The 13,999-nt window shown below is 43.5% G+C and overlaps 1 long non-coding RNA gene across 1 annotated transcript in view; it reads left to right on the top strand.

The window, feature by feature from the left end:
- Positions 1 to 12,090: 12,090 nt before the first annotated feature.
- LOC116665544 overlaps positions 12,091 to 13,999 on the top strand; it is a 5,934-nt gene continuing 4,025 nt past the window's right edge. The window contains exon 1 of the long non-coding RNA XR_004322207.1: positions 12,091 to 12,102. This is a non-coding gene — a long non-coding RNA (uncharacterized LOC116665544). The remainder of the gene's footprint in view (positions 12,103 to 13,999) is intronic.

Below are 13,999 nucleotides of genomic sequence, written 5' to 3'. Positions count from 1 at the left end.
TGCTGCCACATTAGCCTTTAAGTTACTACTTTTGGTTGAAATACACTCAAACTGACGATGCTGTCTTCCAGCTGGTTGTCTTCCTGCTTGCCCAGTGTTGGAAGATGTGTGTTCCCTACTGCATCGTCAAGGGGAAGGCCAGGCTGGGGCTCCTGGTCCACAGGAAGACATGCACCACTGTTGCCTTCACGCAGGTGAACTCAGAAGACAAAGGAGCCCTGGTCAAGCTGGTGGAAGTCATCAGGACCAATTACAATGACATATATGATGATACCCGCTGTCACTGGGGAGGCAATTTCCTGGGTCCAAAATCAGTGGCTTGCATTGCCAAGCTGGAAAAGGCAAAGGCCAAAGTACTGACCACGAAACTGGGCTAAGCGTACCCTACCAAGTTTTCTGTATATAAGAGTAACAAAACTTCTTCAGCCAGTGGGGGAAAACGTAAATTATACCTCAACATGAAATGGCCAGCCAGGGCTCTTTTGAATTTCCAAAACTAATGCTTGGTTTGTCTGCTTGTTTGTTTTTGCATATGCAACTAGAAAAAGACAGTTATAAGCTCAAACAGCCTGAATGAGATACTTATTCTGATTGGTGTTTAGAAGTTTCTAGAGGAAGAAGTGATAAAATACCTCCTTAGCAGGAAACCAAAAAAGAGATTGCTAGAAACTATATTGGAATTTCTTAAAGTACCTGACTCTCTCCCTGTGCTCTTCTATCTGAACTGCCTAACCCAGAAGTTATGCCTCTCTTTCTTCCATCAAAACTGCCTCTGCTTCTTCTCCTTCCTCAGTAAAGGAAGAAATATAATCAGCTGTAAAATAGCTGCCTTTAAAGAGGACTCTATTACTGGAGGAGAAAAGCCATCTTACATGCACTCCCAGGAGGCAAACAGAACTTAGAGCTTTAGCTAAGGAATTTCCCAAAGCTACTTAAGAGCCATTGAGATTTGCTAAGATGCATGAATGATTCACTTGAAACTGAGACTGGGTTTTCAGATCTATGTTAATTACTATAGTGATTAGATTCTGTAAAATAAAAGAGTGGAAGGAGGAAGCAGAATGAACAGAGCCCTTGACTAATATTGATTCACAGAAGCTGCAGGCTCAAACTGAATGAAAGGAATTTGCTTAAAAACTACTCAGACTTGTAACTGAAAAACACTGCAAACCATATCAGTAAACAAAGATTTGTGAAGTCATCAAGTCATCATCAGTCACTGCCACCATTCCCCAGTGAAGACAAGCCTGCAGCCCAGCCTATGCAGCCACTCACAATGCTGCACTCTGAGGGGACTCAGAATAAGAATGGACAGCATACTGGACCCAGATAGCTAGATACTTGTCAAAGGAACAAATTCAATGTGTCCAAGTGTTTGTTTCCTCTCCTACATAGGAAAGCACTGAATTATTTAAATTGAGATGCCTGGCTTTCTTTAGTTAACAAGTAATCTTTTATTGTGCCACCTACCTGGTCTTTGTTGTAAAACTCCTGTGTTTCTTAGCTCCTCGCCTATCTCTTTGGAGCAGTACCTCAGGGCAATCTTAGAGGCTCAAAGGGGCTGGATGCCTCAGAAATGTCCACCGAATAAAACGTAACTCTCAACATTTAGGTTGTGCATTTATTTCAGTCAAAAGTTTTGGCAACCATGACCAAGGCACCCAGAGCAGACTTTGTTCCTTCACCTGAACTGTACAATGGAACACAGTCTTGGTACCAGCAGAGGCCCATTTTGCCCATCAATCTAGTCAGAGAGTCCATACGGATTTGGGTGAATCTCTCCCAGTTCTCAGATATCCCATATTGGTTGACCATCCTGAGTTTTATTTGGCACTGTGTCCAGGTACCAGACCCTCCAGCTAAAAGTTACTGGGGGAAATGACCACCCAGCAAAGACCCGCTGGGTGGGGCCTGGTTGAAAGTCACCAGGGGAATACCCACCTAGAGGATACATCCTAGGTAGGGCTGGTTGAAAGACACCAGGGAAATACCCACCCAGTGGAGACATCCCAGGTGGGATCTGTTTGAAAGATACTGGGATCTGGACTGAGTGGTTAGGAAATAGGCTGGCCTAATGTTTCCTCAATTTGGCAACTTTCATTAAATTTGTCTGGATAAATTAAAAGTCTTAGGAGCCTTTTGACTCCAAAGATGGTACCCCTCTCCTGACTGGCAACGAATTTCTCAGAGGGCTGAGAAATTTGCAGGGGTGATGGGGACCAAGACCACATGCCATGCAGCTGTCCCTGAGGGGAAACCCACTAGTGATTTTATTCTGACTATGAAGGAAATGTTGGGCTGTGCTAACAAGATAACTCACAAGTCTAAAGTGAAAGAATAGCTGGCTAGGCAAACAAGATAACTCACAAATCTAAGTATCGGAATACTGATCAGAGTTCTGCTGGACTAACTCATAAACTTAAGTTAATTAGTATTGGTTTGCTGTTCATGATTTTTTTGTTTTTGCTAGCCAACTGGATTTTCAAAGATATATATATGGCTTTGGAATGTTGGTTGCTGTCTCCCTGCCTCCACTTTTGTGATAATGATGCAGCTAAAGCTGTTCAATGCCTATTGGCTGAATACCCCAAGCTTGTACTTTACCCTATAAAACCTCATGCGCACATCTTGGAGGTGCTCAGGGCTTTGGAGCAGAAGCCCCTCTGAGCCCACCGGCATAAGACATCTGAATACTCCAACCCTATGAGTGGTGCTTGTTTCTTGGCTGGCCTGTCATTTCCATAACATTTCTGGAGGCCCCAGGGAGATACAACTACGCTGACCCCTTGAGCCACTGGACAGGTGGCTCCAGCCAACTGGGGGACGGAACTCCTGCAGCGAACGAGGTGGCGCCGCCCGACGGTATTCCGTGTTCTTCTTCATGATGGCAGCTCGGCCCCCAGGTGGCTGGGCAACAACCAGAGCCAGACTCCATGGAGGGACAGAGAGACTCACCAGGTGGCCATCCGGACAAGGTAGGAACCCCGAGGAGGAATCAAGTCCTGTCCCGTTGGGCAGAAGAGGAGGCTGATCCCCTCCTACAGGAAACAGGATATTGGTATTGGTGGGAGGACTGTGGTTAACCTGTGTGTGTGTGTGTGTTTGTGTGTGTGTGTGTGTTTGTGTGTGTGTGTGTGTGAATGAGCGGCCTGTAAAGCATGCAATCAGGCTCAAGTTTGTAGCTCCACAGAATTCTGCTACAGAGTTCAAGAGAGACCCAACCTGTGGTTCCGTGGTGGCTTCATATGGCTCAGGGCGGTATCGGTCCCTCAGGGTCCCAATCAGGGTCAGTGGCTTATATTGAGCCCCATAAGCAAAGAACACCTTTGTCCCTGCGAGGGGAGCAGCCAGGCAGATTCAACAAAATCCCTCCCTTGTCTTCTCTGCCACACAAGCACACGGTGGCTACACTGGGAGGGAAAAGGACATAGACAGCCAATGAGTCAAAGCCCCTGTGCCCTCAGAGGCTAGGATGCAATTTCTTTGAGAAAGTCTCCTACCTGATTCTGTCACAGAACACCTGAGACTTATTGTTCCCTTACTGAACTGACCCAAGTAGTGCCCCCTTTGCCTAGCCTCAGAAGCCCAGGACTCAAGTTAAGAAGACGAATCCCTTCAGGACCAGGCTCACCCAGCCTTGGAGGTCCCTTTTCTAGTCCATTTGTCTTACAATCCACCATAAGTCCCACGCCCTTTATAAGTTAGTTCAGGATATAGAGAGGATTTAATGAAGAAACTCCCTGGAATTGCTTGAGGCCTTGAGCTCCAGAGACATCAGCTGTGACTGGAACCCTGACTCCCTGGCCAAATTAGCCTTCAGACAACTCACAGACCCAGCAAGAGAGCAGTCTCTTTGGAAACTCCAGTGTTTTGAAGAGTGAAGATGGGAAAAGATATAAAGGTTACCTTCCCAAACATCTAAAGCAACGGATCTATTATCCTTAAACATCTGGAAAGAATGGGAGGCTCTAAGTCAAAACCCACCACTCTAGGCTTCATGATAAAGAATTTCAAAAATGGGTTCTCAGGAGACTGTGGAATTTGAATGACCTTTGGCAGGCTCCGCACTTTGAGCTTCAATGGCCGGCCTTTGGAGTCCGATGGCCCTCAGGAGGAACACTGGACATAGCAACAGTGCGAGCAGTGTATCAAATAATCACTGGAACCCCAGGCCACCCAGATCAATTCCCTTACATTGACTCCTGGCTGAATATCACCCAGACTCTACCCTCATGGATTCGGTTCTGCTGAAATGGACCTGGACAATGCAAGATATTATCAGCTCTGCTGGTCCAGGCCAAAAAGACAGACAGAATAAAAGCCTATTTTCCAGGGAGATGCAGAAGACGAGATGTGCCTACACCCTCCATATGCCCCCAGGGCATGGACACCTCCAGTCCCACTGTAGACACTACCACCCTCTGTGTCACCACCTCCCCAACCTGAGGACCCAGAGGCAGAGACCAGCCCCCAGCCTGAGCCAGTAGGAAGGAGACTCCACTCAGCACAAGCTGGGAAGCCAGCACCACCGACACTCCAAGTGCCACTGCAGGAGACACAAGGGCTGCAGCAAGTTGGGGAAGACGGGACTGTTCAGCCCAGGCACCCCGTAGTCTATCATCAACCCTTTAGCACCATAGATCTCCTCAATTGGCGTCATCATACTCCTTCCTACTCTGAAAAGCCGCAGGCTATGATTGACCTCGTAGATTCTATCTTCCATTCTCACCGGCCCACCTGGGAAGATGTCCGCCAGCTGCTTCTGACTCTTTTCAATTCGGAGGAGAAGAGATACATTCTCCTTGAAGCACGAAAATGGCTGCAGGGCCGAGCCCCTGGGGACACAATGGATGTTGAGGGGTGGGCCATGACACATGCTCCTGACACCAGACCAGTTTTGGACTTTAACACCTAAGAAGGAAGAGAAGCACTGCGTGAGTACTGGGAGGCCATCCTACAAGGGCTAGGATTGGGAGCCAAGAAGCCAACTAACATGTCTATAACGACCACTGTGACCCAGAGGCCAGACGAGACCCCATTGAGTTCTATGAGAGACTACATGAAGCATTTCGAGTCTACACTCCTTTTGATCCTGAGGCCCAAGAAAACCATCCTATGGTCAATGCTGCCTTCGTAGCCCAATCATACCCAGATAAATGCCGGAAACTCCCAAAACTGGATGGATTCTCAGGTATAAATGCTACAGAGCTGCTGGAAGTATCAAACAAAGATTTTGTAAACCAAGAACTCGAAGACCAACGAGAGGCAGACCAGAGAATGAAGCAGAAAGCTGCACTCATTGCAGCAGCCCTGGGGAAAACAAGCTTCAGCCACAATCCTGCAACACCCAGGAAGATGGGACCCCAAACATGGATGCCCCTGGGCCGAGACCAGTGCACATACTGCCAGGAGACAAGACACTGGAAAAACGAGTGCCCAAAGAGAAAGGATGGAAAGAGAGCACCCCTCAAAAGACCTACTTATCAGCTGGAGCCACCAGCCAGTAATCACATCGGACTGGCTAGGGTCGAGTCAGAATAGCGGAGAACAGGCTCCTTGCCCCAGGGCACACAGGAGCCCAAGGTCAAGATGTTTATAAGTAGCCAACCAAAGACTTTTATGGTAGACACAGGAGCAGAGCATTCTGTGGTGTCCCAAATTGTAGCCCTCTGACCAAGAAAAAGGAGACTATTGTAGGGGCTACTGGGGACTCAACTGCCTGCCATTTCTGTGAACAATGATCCTGTCAAGCAGGGGCCATCTAGTGGCACATGAATTTTTATATTTGCCTGAATGCCTGATACCATTACTCGGAAGAGAACTTCTATCTAAATTGGAGGCACAATATACCTTTGTGCCCAGGAAACAGGCACATCTGACCGTACAGGGAGAGTCTGAGTCTAGCAATCTCAGTTCCCCGAGAAGAACAGTGGCATCTGTATGAGAGTAGAGAACTCTGGGGAAATCCTAGCAAACTCCTGGAACAGTTTCCGTTATTCTGGGCTGAAAATGGACCACCAGGCTTGGCACATAATCAGGGACCACTGGTGATTGACCTCAAGCCTGGAGCCATCCCAGTCAGACAGAAGCAATATTCCATGCCTCGAGAGGCCCACCTAGGAATCCAGAAGCATATACAGCGCCTCCGACAAGAGGGAATCCTAACTGAGTGCAGATGTCTTTGGAACACACCATTGCTCTTGGTGAAGAAAGCAGAAGGAACAGACCATCGGCCAGTGCAGGACTTATGAAAAGTAAATGATGTAGTCACTACAATACATCAAGCAGTGCCAAATCCATACACTCTTCTAGGCCTCAATCTGACAGATGCCATGTTTTTTCATGCCTAGACCTTAAAGAAACTTTCTTCTGTCTTCGACTCACACCTGTGAGACACCCCATATTCTCATTTGAATGGGAGGATCCCCATACATGGAGGAAAAACTCAACTGACATGGACACTTCTCACCCAAGTCTTTCAAACCTCGCCCAACTTGTTCGGAGAGGAACTAGCCTCAGATATTGTAAAATTCCCTGGGGAGATATTGAACTGTAATCTGCTCCAGTATGTGGATAAATTGCTGTTAGCCAGCCACAGTGAAGAAGATTTTGGAAAGGAACTTGAACCCTCCAAGGGTTACTCCAAGCAACTGGAGTGCAAGGTCTCATGGAAAAAGTCCCTGATCTGCAAAAAGACAGTCAAATACCTGGGATTTATTATCTCAGAGGGACACCAAGCCCTAGGACCAGAAAGAAAATAAGTTATTTCTGCCATACCCTGACCGGAAACAAAAATAAATTCTGCGAGAGTTCCTGGCCACAGCTGGGTTTTGCCGGCTCGGAATCCCCGGGTTACCAGATGTAACACGAGAGTTTAAACTGTTTGTACATGAAAGAGGGCAAACCGCTCTTGGCATCCTAACTCAGAATATAGGGCCATGGCAGCGCCCTGTGGCCTATTAATCTAAAAGACTGGGCCCTGAAGCATCAGTATGGCCACCCTGCTTTTGGGCCCTCCCTGCCACAGCACTCCTTGTCAGTAAGGCAAAAAAAAAAAAAAAAAAACCTCACACTGGGACAGACTTTAAATGGCAAAAGTGCCCCATTCTGTGGTGGCCCTGATGAACGGCCAAGGTTACAATTGCATAACTAACACAAGGATGACCCACTACCAGGGGCTTCTATGTGAAAATCCATGAGTCGGTCTAGAGACTGTGTGAACCTTAATCCCAGCCACATATTTGCCTTAGGGGGAAGGGCAGCCTGACCATGACTGCGAAGAAATCATAAAAGAGGCATACGGGAGTAAGGCCTGATCTAACCGGCAAGCCCCTGCAAAGCCTAGACCTGGAACTTTTCACAGACGGCAGCAGTTACATGCAGGATGGACAACAGCGAGTAGGTGACACTGTAACCACAACCCGAGAGGTAATAAAGGCAGAGTCCCTTCCCCCAGGATGGGCTGATCAGCGAGCAGAGATCTGAGCACTTGTCTAGGCACTAAAGGAAGGGAAAGGAAAACGACTCAAGATATACACTGATTCCAAATATGCATTTGCAAACTTGCATGTGCATGGAGCCATCTATAAGAAGAGAGGACATTTGACTGCTGGGGGAAAGGAAATCAAAAACAAAGAAGAAATTCTACAGTTACTGGAGGCAGTATGGGATCCAAAGGAAGTGGCTGTTATTCACTGTAAGGGACACCAAAGAGGAAATGACCCTGTGAGCCAGGGGAACAGGCTACCTGATCAAAAGGCAAGAAAGGTAGCTGCTTGGGAACACTCAGTAATTAAACTTATGGCAGCGCCAGAGCGACCCACTGCCCCAGAAAACAGCCACAATGAAAACAATTTGGCACAGGCCGAACAAAGAAAGAAAGGGAAGGACCGGTTGTGGATCATAACAGATGGAATGGTTTTCATCTCAGAACGACCAACTTATCGTATAGTCCAACAACAGCACGAAGCCACACATACACGAAAAACGGCTTTGGAGGCCCTCTTGAAGGGGTATTTCCTAATTTCTTGTCTCCCTACTCTGTGCACATCAGTCTCCCAATGCTGCTTATTCTGTGCACACAACGATCCAAAACAAGGCTCACTGGGCCAATGGGAATGCAATGATGCAGTTTGGATCTCTTTGAAGATTTAGAAGTGAACTTTACTAAACTTGGGCCCAGTAAGGGATATATGTACCTGCTGGTTTTCGTCTGCACCTTCACAGGATGGGTAAAAGCCTACCCCACCAGGACAGAGAAAACAAGGGAAGTGACAAAGGCTCTTCCCATGGATGTCATCCCTCCGTTTGAAATGCCTACTTCCATCGGGTCTGATAATGGACTCGTCTTCCTGGCAGAAATTGTACAGCAAGTGGCAAAGTCTCTGAGCTTCCGCTGGAACCTGCACACAGCATATCGGCCTCAAAGCTAAGGGAAGGTAGAACAAATGAACAGAACTCTAAAACAAATGATAGCTAAAATCAGCCAAAAAAAACCAAGCTCCCCTGGGTGGACATTTTACCCCTGGCTCTATTGCGAATAAGATGCACCCCAAGATTTAAATTGGGTACTCTCCCTTTGAAATCTTCTATGGGCGACCGCCACCTTTATTTAGGATAGGAAATCGCACTCCAGAATTAGGAAATTTAGGGCTCCACTAACAACTGTTGGGACTAGGACAAGTACTACGAGAAGTTTGAGGTTGGGTAATAGAGAGAACCCCATTTCGTTAGGGGTCCAAGTGCATCCCGATAAACCAGGTGACCAAGTATGGGTGAAGGATTGGAAAAAAGAACCTCTCAAACCAACATGGAAGGGACCATATCTAGTGGTATTAACTACCCCTACAGCTGTTAAATTTGCAGGAATCATCCCTTGGAACCACCACTTCAGGGTTAAGAGGGCTACTTCACCTCAGACAGAGGGTCCCTGGACAATTGACAGTGTCCCGGGAGACCTGCTCAAGATCAAGATCAAGAGGGGCCAGAAAAGGATTGACAAGCCCTGCTCTAGCCACAGCCAGAAGCTGGCTAGTCAACGCACGACTGAAGCTTAAGAAAATCTCAACAAAGTGTTAAATGCATTTCTTTTGTGATCCCTTGCCTCTTTCTTTCTTTGCTGTACTAGTCTGCCTATTAGTGGTGGGTCTAGCTAGCGCCGTCCCACCTCACTGGAACATAGGTCATAGAATCCTGATAGCTATTTTATACCTTGTCATAATTAGTAACATCACTGCAGCATCATGTCTAACATAATCATAAGGCTGATGTTACTGACGCTAATACCCTCACTCTCCTTGGCTGTACAATGCACGTGCATGGAACCGGGTGACAGGTGGTCCATGTACAGACCTGCATTTTCAGCTTATACTTATCAGCCGAGTCGATGCTATGACTCCTCTTTAGAGTGCACATATCAGGGCAAATCCTACTGAATTGGCACAGTTAAGGCTTATTATGTATCTGGCATCAAATGTTATGGCACACCTGGCAAGCTAGTGTGCTGGCCCAAGCAAACACAGTATGGGATGAATGATGAAGGAAGGGTACAGGATCAGGCATGCCGGCCAACAGTCCAGAGGTGACACCAAATATTGTTACCTACCCGGAAGCCAAAAAAGCTTCCATCTTTAGCCGAGCCTCAGAATCCGGATCCACAAATAAATAGGCCTTTAGCCGCAGTCCATGGGATTCTCTATCATTTCAATCCAGACCTGGCTAAAGATTGCTGGCTATGCTTGCGTCCTGGCCCCATCCAGCACCTGGCTTTACCTCTGATAAACCTCACTAAGACTTTAACCACGAATAATAGTGATGCTGTCACTACCACTAGGAGTTCCAGGGCGAACAGGGTACAACTCGCCTACAAGGCACCAGAATGCTATTTCAACAATGGAACTAATCCTTTAGAGGGCAATCTAATTATAAATCAATGCATCAAAACCTCTCACTGTATGGGTCTTGGGTGCCAACCCACACAAGAATGATTCTAATAACTGGACTTATTTTGTGTGTGGCGAATTTGCCTACACGTGCCTCCCTGCCAGATGGGCAGGGTTATGTGCTTTGGCTTATCTCACTCCCCGAATGGACATAATGCCTAATAATCAATTTCTACCCATCCCTGTCATAACTCACCAGCATCCATGGAGAATAAAAAGAGCTATAAAATTGATCCCCTTGCTAGTGGGTCTCGGAATGGCAACAGGGTTAAGCACAGGAATCGGTGGCATCGCCTCTTCCTCTTATTACTATTATCAGCTTACAGGTGAATTCAGCCACCATCTCCAACAAATAGCAGAAAGCCTGGGAAATCCGCAAAATAAGATTGACTCTCTGGCCGAGGTGATCTTACAAAACAGGAAGGGTCTGCACCTACTCACGGACAAAGAGAGGGGACTATGCCTTTTCCTAAAAAAAGAGTGCTGTTTTTATGGCAATCAGGAATTATCAGACGGATGGTTCGAGAGTTACAAGACTGAGTGGAAAAGAGAAAACATATTTTAGATAAGAACCCATGGTATGCTCCTGGGGCTTGACTTCCTGACTGGCACCGTTCATAGGTCCCTTGCTCCTGATTTTTGCAGTTCTACTATTTGAGCCCTGTGTCCTAAACTTCCTGACCCGCTTTGTCAGTGAGCGAATAGAGGTTATAAAACTTCAGATGCTAGCTTCCAGTTATGAGCCCCTGCAACAGATTAGTGATGATGCTTACTCCAACAAGGGTTGTGAAAGCATCAAGGGGGGGAATATGAAGGAAAAGCCAGGCTGGGCTAACAAGATAACTCACAAGTCTAAGAATGTGAAAGAAAAGCTAAGCTGAGTTAACAAGATAACTTACAATTCTAAGTATTGGAATACTGATCTGAGTTCTGGGCTAATTCATAAAGTTAAGTTAATTAGTGTTGGTTTGCTGTTCATTTTTTGTTTTTGTTGTTGCTAGCCAGCTGGATTATCAAAGATACATATATATGGCTTTGGAATGTTGGTTTGCTGTCTCCCTGCCTCCACTTTTGTGATAATGATGCAGCTAAAGCTGATCCATGTCTATTGGCTGAATACCCCAAGCTTCTGATTTATCTTATAAAACCTCATGCACACATCTTGGAGGTGCTCAGAGCTTCAGAGTAGAAGCCCCTCTGAGCCCGCTGGTGTAATACATCTGAGTACTCCAGCCCTACGAGTGGTGCTTATTTCTTGGCTGGCCTGTCATTTCTATATCATGAGAACTTGACCTTAGAATGGGGAATAGAATATTTTAAAGAAAAGAGAAAGAAATGACCGATTGCCAGCCTCCAACTAATACCCTAGATAGGTTTATCTACGCACCAAACTTGTAAATTTATTTGGGAATTAAAAAAATATCACCGTATAAATAACTGGTGAGTCCTGATGAAAACATTTTTCTTTTTCTTTTTTTTTTGAAATCTGACCTTACAGAAAGAAAATCCCTTTAGGGGGAACTTGGATTTCTCTTCCTGTGTCCTTGAAATGTAAGTGTTTCATTTTTCTCTGGACATTTTGTGTGTAAATGCATGTATGCGTTTCTTTTTTGAAAAGAAAACTTGTATTCTGCCTTCCAAAAGGTTCAAGTATAATGTACATGTGGGCAGCCAAGCAAAAAATTGGGATTCTAAACAATCCTTAGATTACACCAATTCTCAGGCATTTTGCCATCTTAAACTTTGCTGCATCAGCCTGGACCACAAAAGACTTTACTCTTTTGTGGAGTAAACTTTTGAATTTTATTTAGATGACACTCCCCACACTCTTGTGGGAAAGCCTCTTCATCTTATTGCTTTGAAATCACTAATAATGTATATGTATATGTATATGTATATGTATATGTATATGTATATGTATATGTATATGTATATGTATATATGTATATGTATATGTATATGTATATGTGTATTTAAAGGTGTATTTAATGTTTATGTGTATTTATATGTGAGTGTGTATATATATATAATATATATATATATATCCCATTGATAGATAGATGATGGATACTTTAAAATGGAGAAACGTCTAAATTGGTAAAAGGTATGAAAGCTCTCATTATAAACAGCTGTTTTACTGGTACCTATAAAAATCCATCAAGTTTAAAGGTGTGGAAGTATATATCTAATGGTTAAACTAACAACTTAGAAAACAAACAAACAAACAAAAGCAAAATCTACATTTGTGTATTTCCTTTCCTCTCAATAGATTTTAGAGATTCTAGTAAAACATTAGAATAATTGATGTTAATTCAGTTAAGTAACTGAGCAAAAGAACATAGAAAATGTCTAAAGATTTTTTTTCTTAACAGGGAAAAATTAGGGACTGATCCCTAATAGAAGGCAGTTATGCTCACCACTATACCACCAAAGCCTTTCTCCCAAATGGATAAATATTTTTCAGGTGGTTATTTGAAGTGGTATAAATTAAATGGTCATCTATGGATTAAGATACAATGTTTTGATACTGCACTATGTAAGTTTATAAAGGCCAAAGAGATCAACTATTGGTCCCCAACATTAAAGTTCAAATAATCAGCTTTATTTACCCCAGGTTTAAATGTATATATTTATATGGCTAGAAAAAATTTACAATGAGATACTTGATCAGCTATTGGTGCAACAGATTAATTAATCAAATTAAAAATTGTCAAGGGCCTAAGTCCGAGGCTCAAATTTGGGGACCCCAGAGACTTATATAAAGTTAGATGAAGTCATGAAGAAATAAAAGAAAAGGCTTCTAGCATGCAAATTAAGACATTGATTAAACCTAATGAATACTAAAGTATCAGTTGATAAAGTTGAGATAAGTTTATAAAATTACTATACTTAAATGGGCTTTATGTGAACTTCTTTTGCTTAAATATATTGTGGGATAGACATGTTTCAATGGGGAACGCTTCCCCTTCCTGATTATAAGACTGGGCACATTAATCTGCCCCTCAGGAAATATGAATTAAACATACTTAAGGAAACCAATAGAGTTACCTGAGCCATTCAATATAAAGTAAACTAAAAAACTAATAATCAGGGCGCTAGTAAAAATAACAATTAGAGAGTTACTCTGAGTATAACTTGTAACTCAAGAAACAGAGTCCTTGTTAAATAACTTATGCAAGCCTCTGAAGACATGATAAAAGTATACCCTAAAGTCTTAAAGTTGAAACTCTTTGTTTGGAGGTCTTCTCACTGACTACAGGAAAGCAAATGAAAGGGATACAGTTGGACTTAGGTAACAAACCATTTCATTGGGGAACTAAAAGCAACTATCTTTGTCTACAAATCAAAAATGTAAATACAGGCAAATAATGACCTGAGACTGAGTCTAGTTAGCTCAATGAGGTAAACTTAAGGCCAAAGGAAATATTGGCATTTTAGAAACTCAGAACCCTGACCTAGTCCTTCAGACTTTGTCAAGGGAATGAATAAAAATTCCGTGAAAGGCATTTCTCATAATAGTAAGCCTTAGTGATTTGGGCAAACAAATCCAATTTAACCCAGCTGCTATTATAAGCAGGAAACTTATATTGTAATACCGAACTCATAATGAGCTTGAAGAGAAGCTATGAGATCTCTGTTTTGTCTGTTTAGAGTCTGTGTACAAATTATAGAATGAGATATTGCTAATGCTAAAAATTATCAAAATTTAAATTATAAAAAAGGGCTTAATTGACTAAGTAAATATTTCTAAAATAAAAACTTACCAAATTGACTTTTAGTTTCATGTGAATTGGAAAAATTCAGTAATAATTAAATACAAGATACTAAGTTTAGTTTAAGTGTGTTGACTGAATAATACAGACATCTTCACATTCATCAATATTAAGTATAATTATTTTACTGTACCTAGGTTTAATAAAAGTCAAATAATAACTTTATATCTGTTGGAAATTTGTCAAAAAAAAAAAAAAAACACTAGTTGTTTGTGTGATAAAATCCTAAGTAAATTAAATGGAAAAGAGATAAGAGCTTTAGGGTAAATAACTTAAAAAATGATT

The sequence above is a fragment of the Camelus ferus genome, chromosome 8 (genome assembly GCF_009834535.1).
Source record: "Camelus ferus isolate YT-003-E chromosome 8, BCGSAC_Cfer_1.0, whole genome shotgun sequence".
In the NCBI taxonomy this organism is placed as follows: domain Eukaryota; kingdom Metazoa; phylum Chordata; class Mammalia; order Artiodactyla; family Camelidae; genus Camelus; species Camelus ferus.
This window is presented reverse-complemented; position numbering and strand designations above follow the sequence as displayed.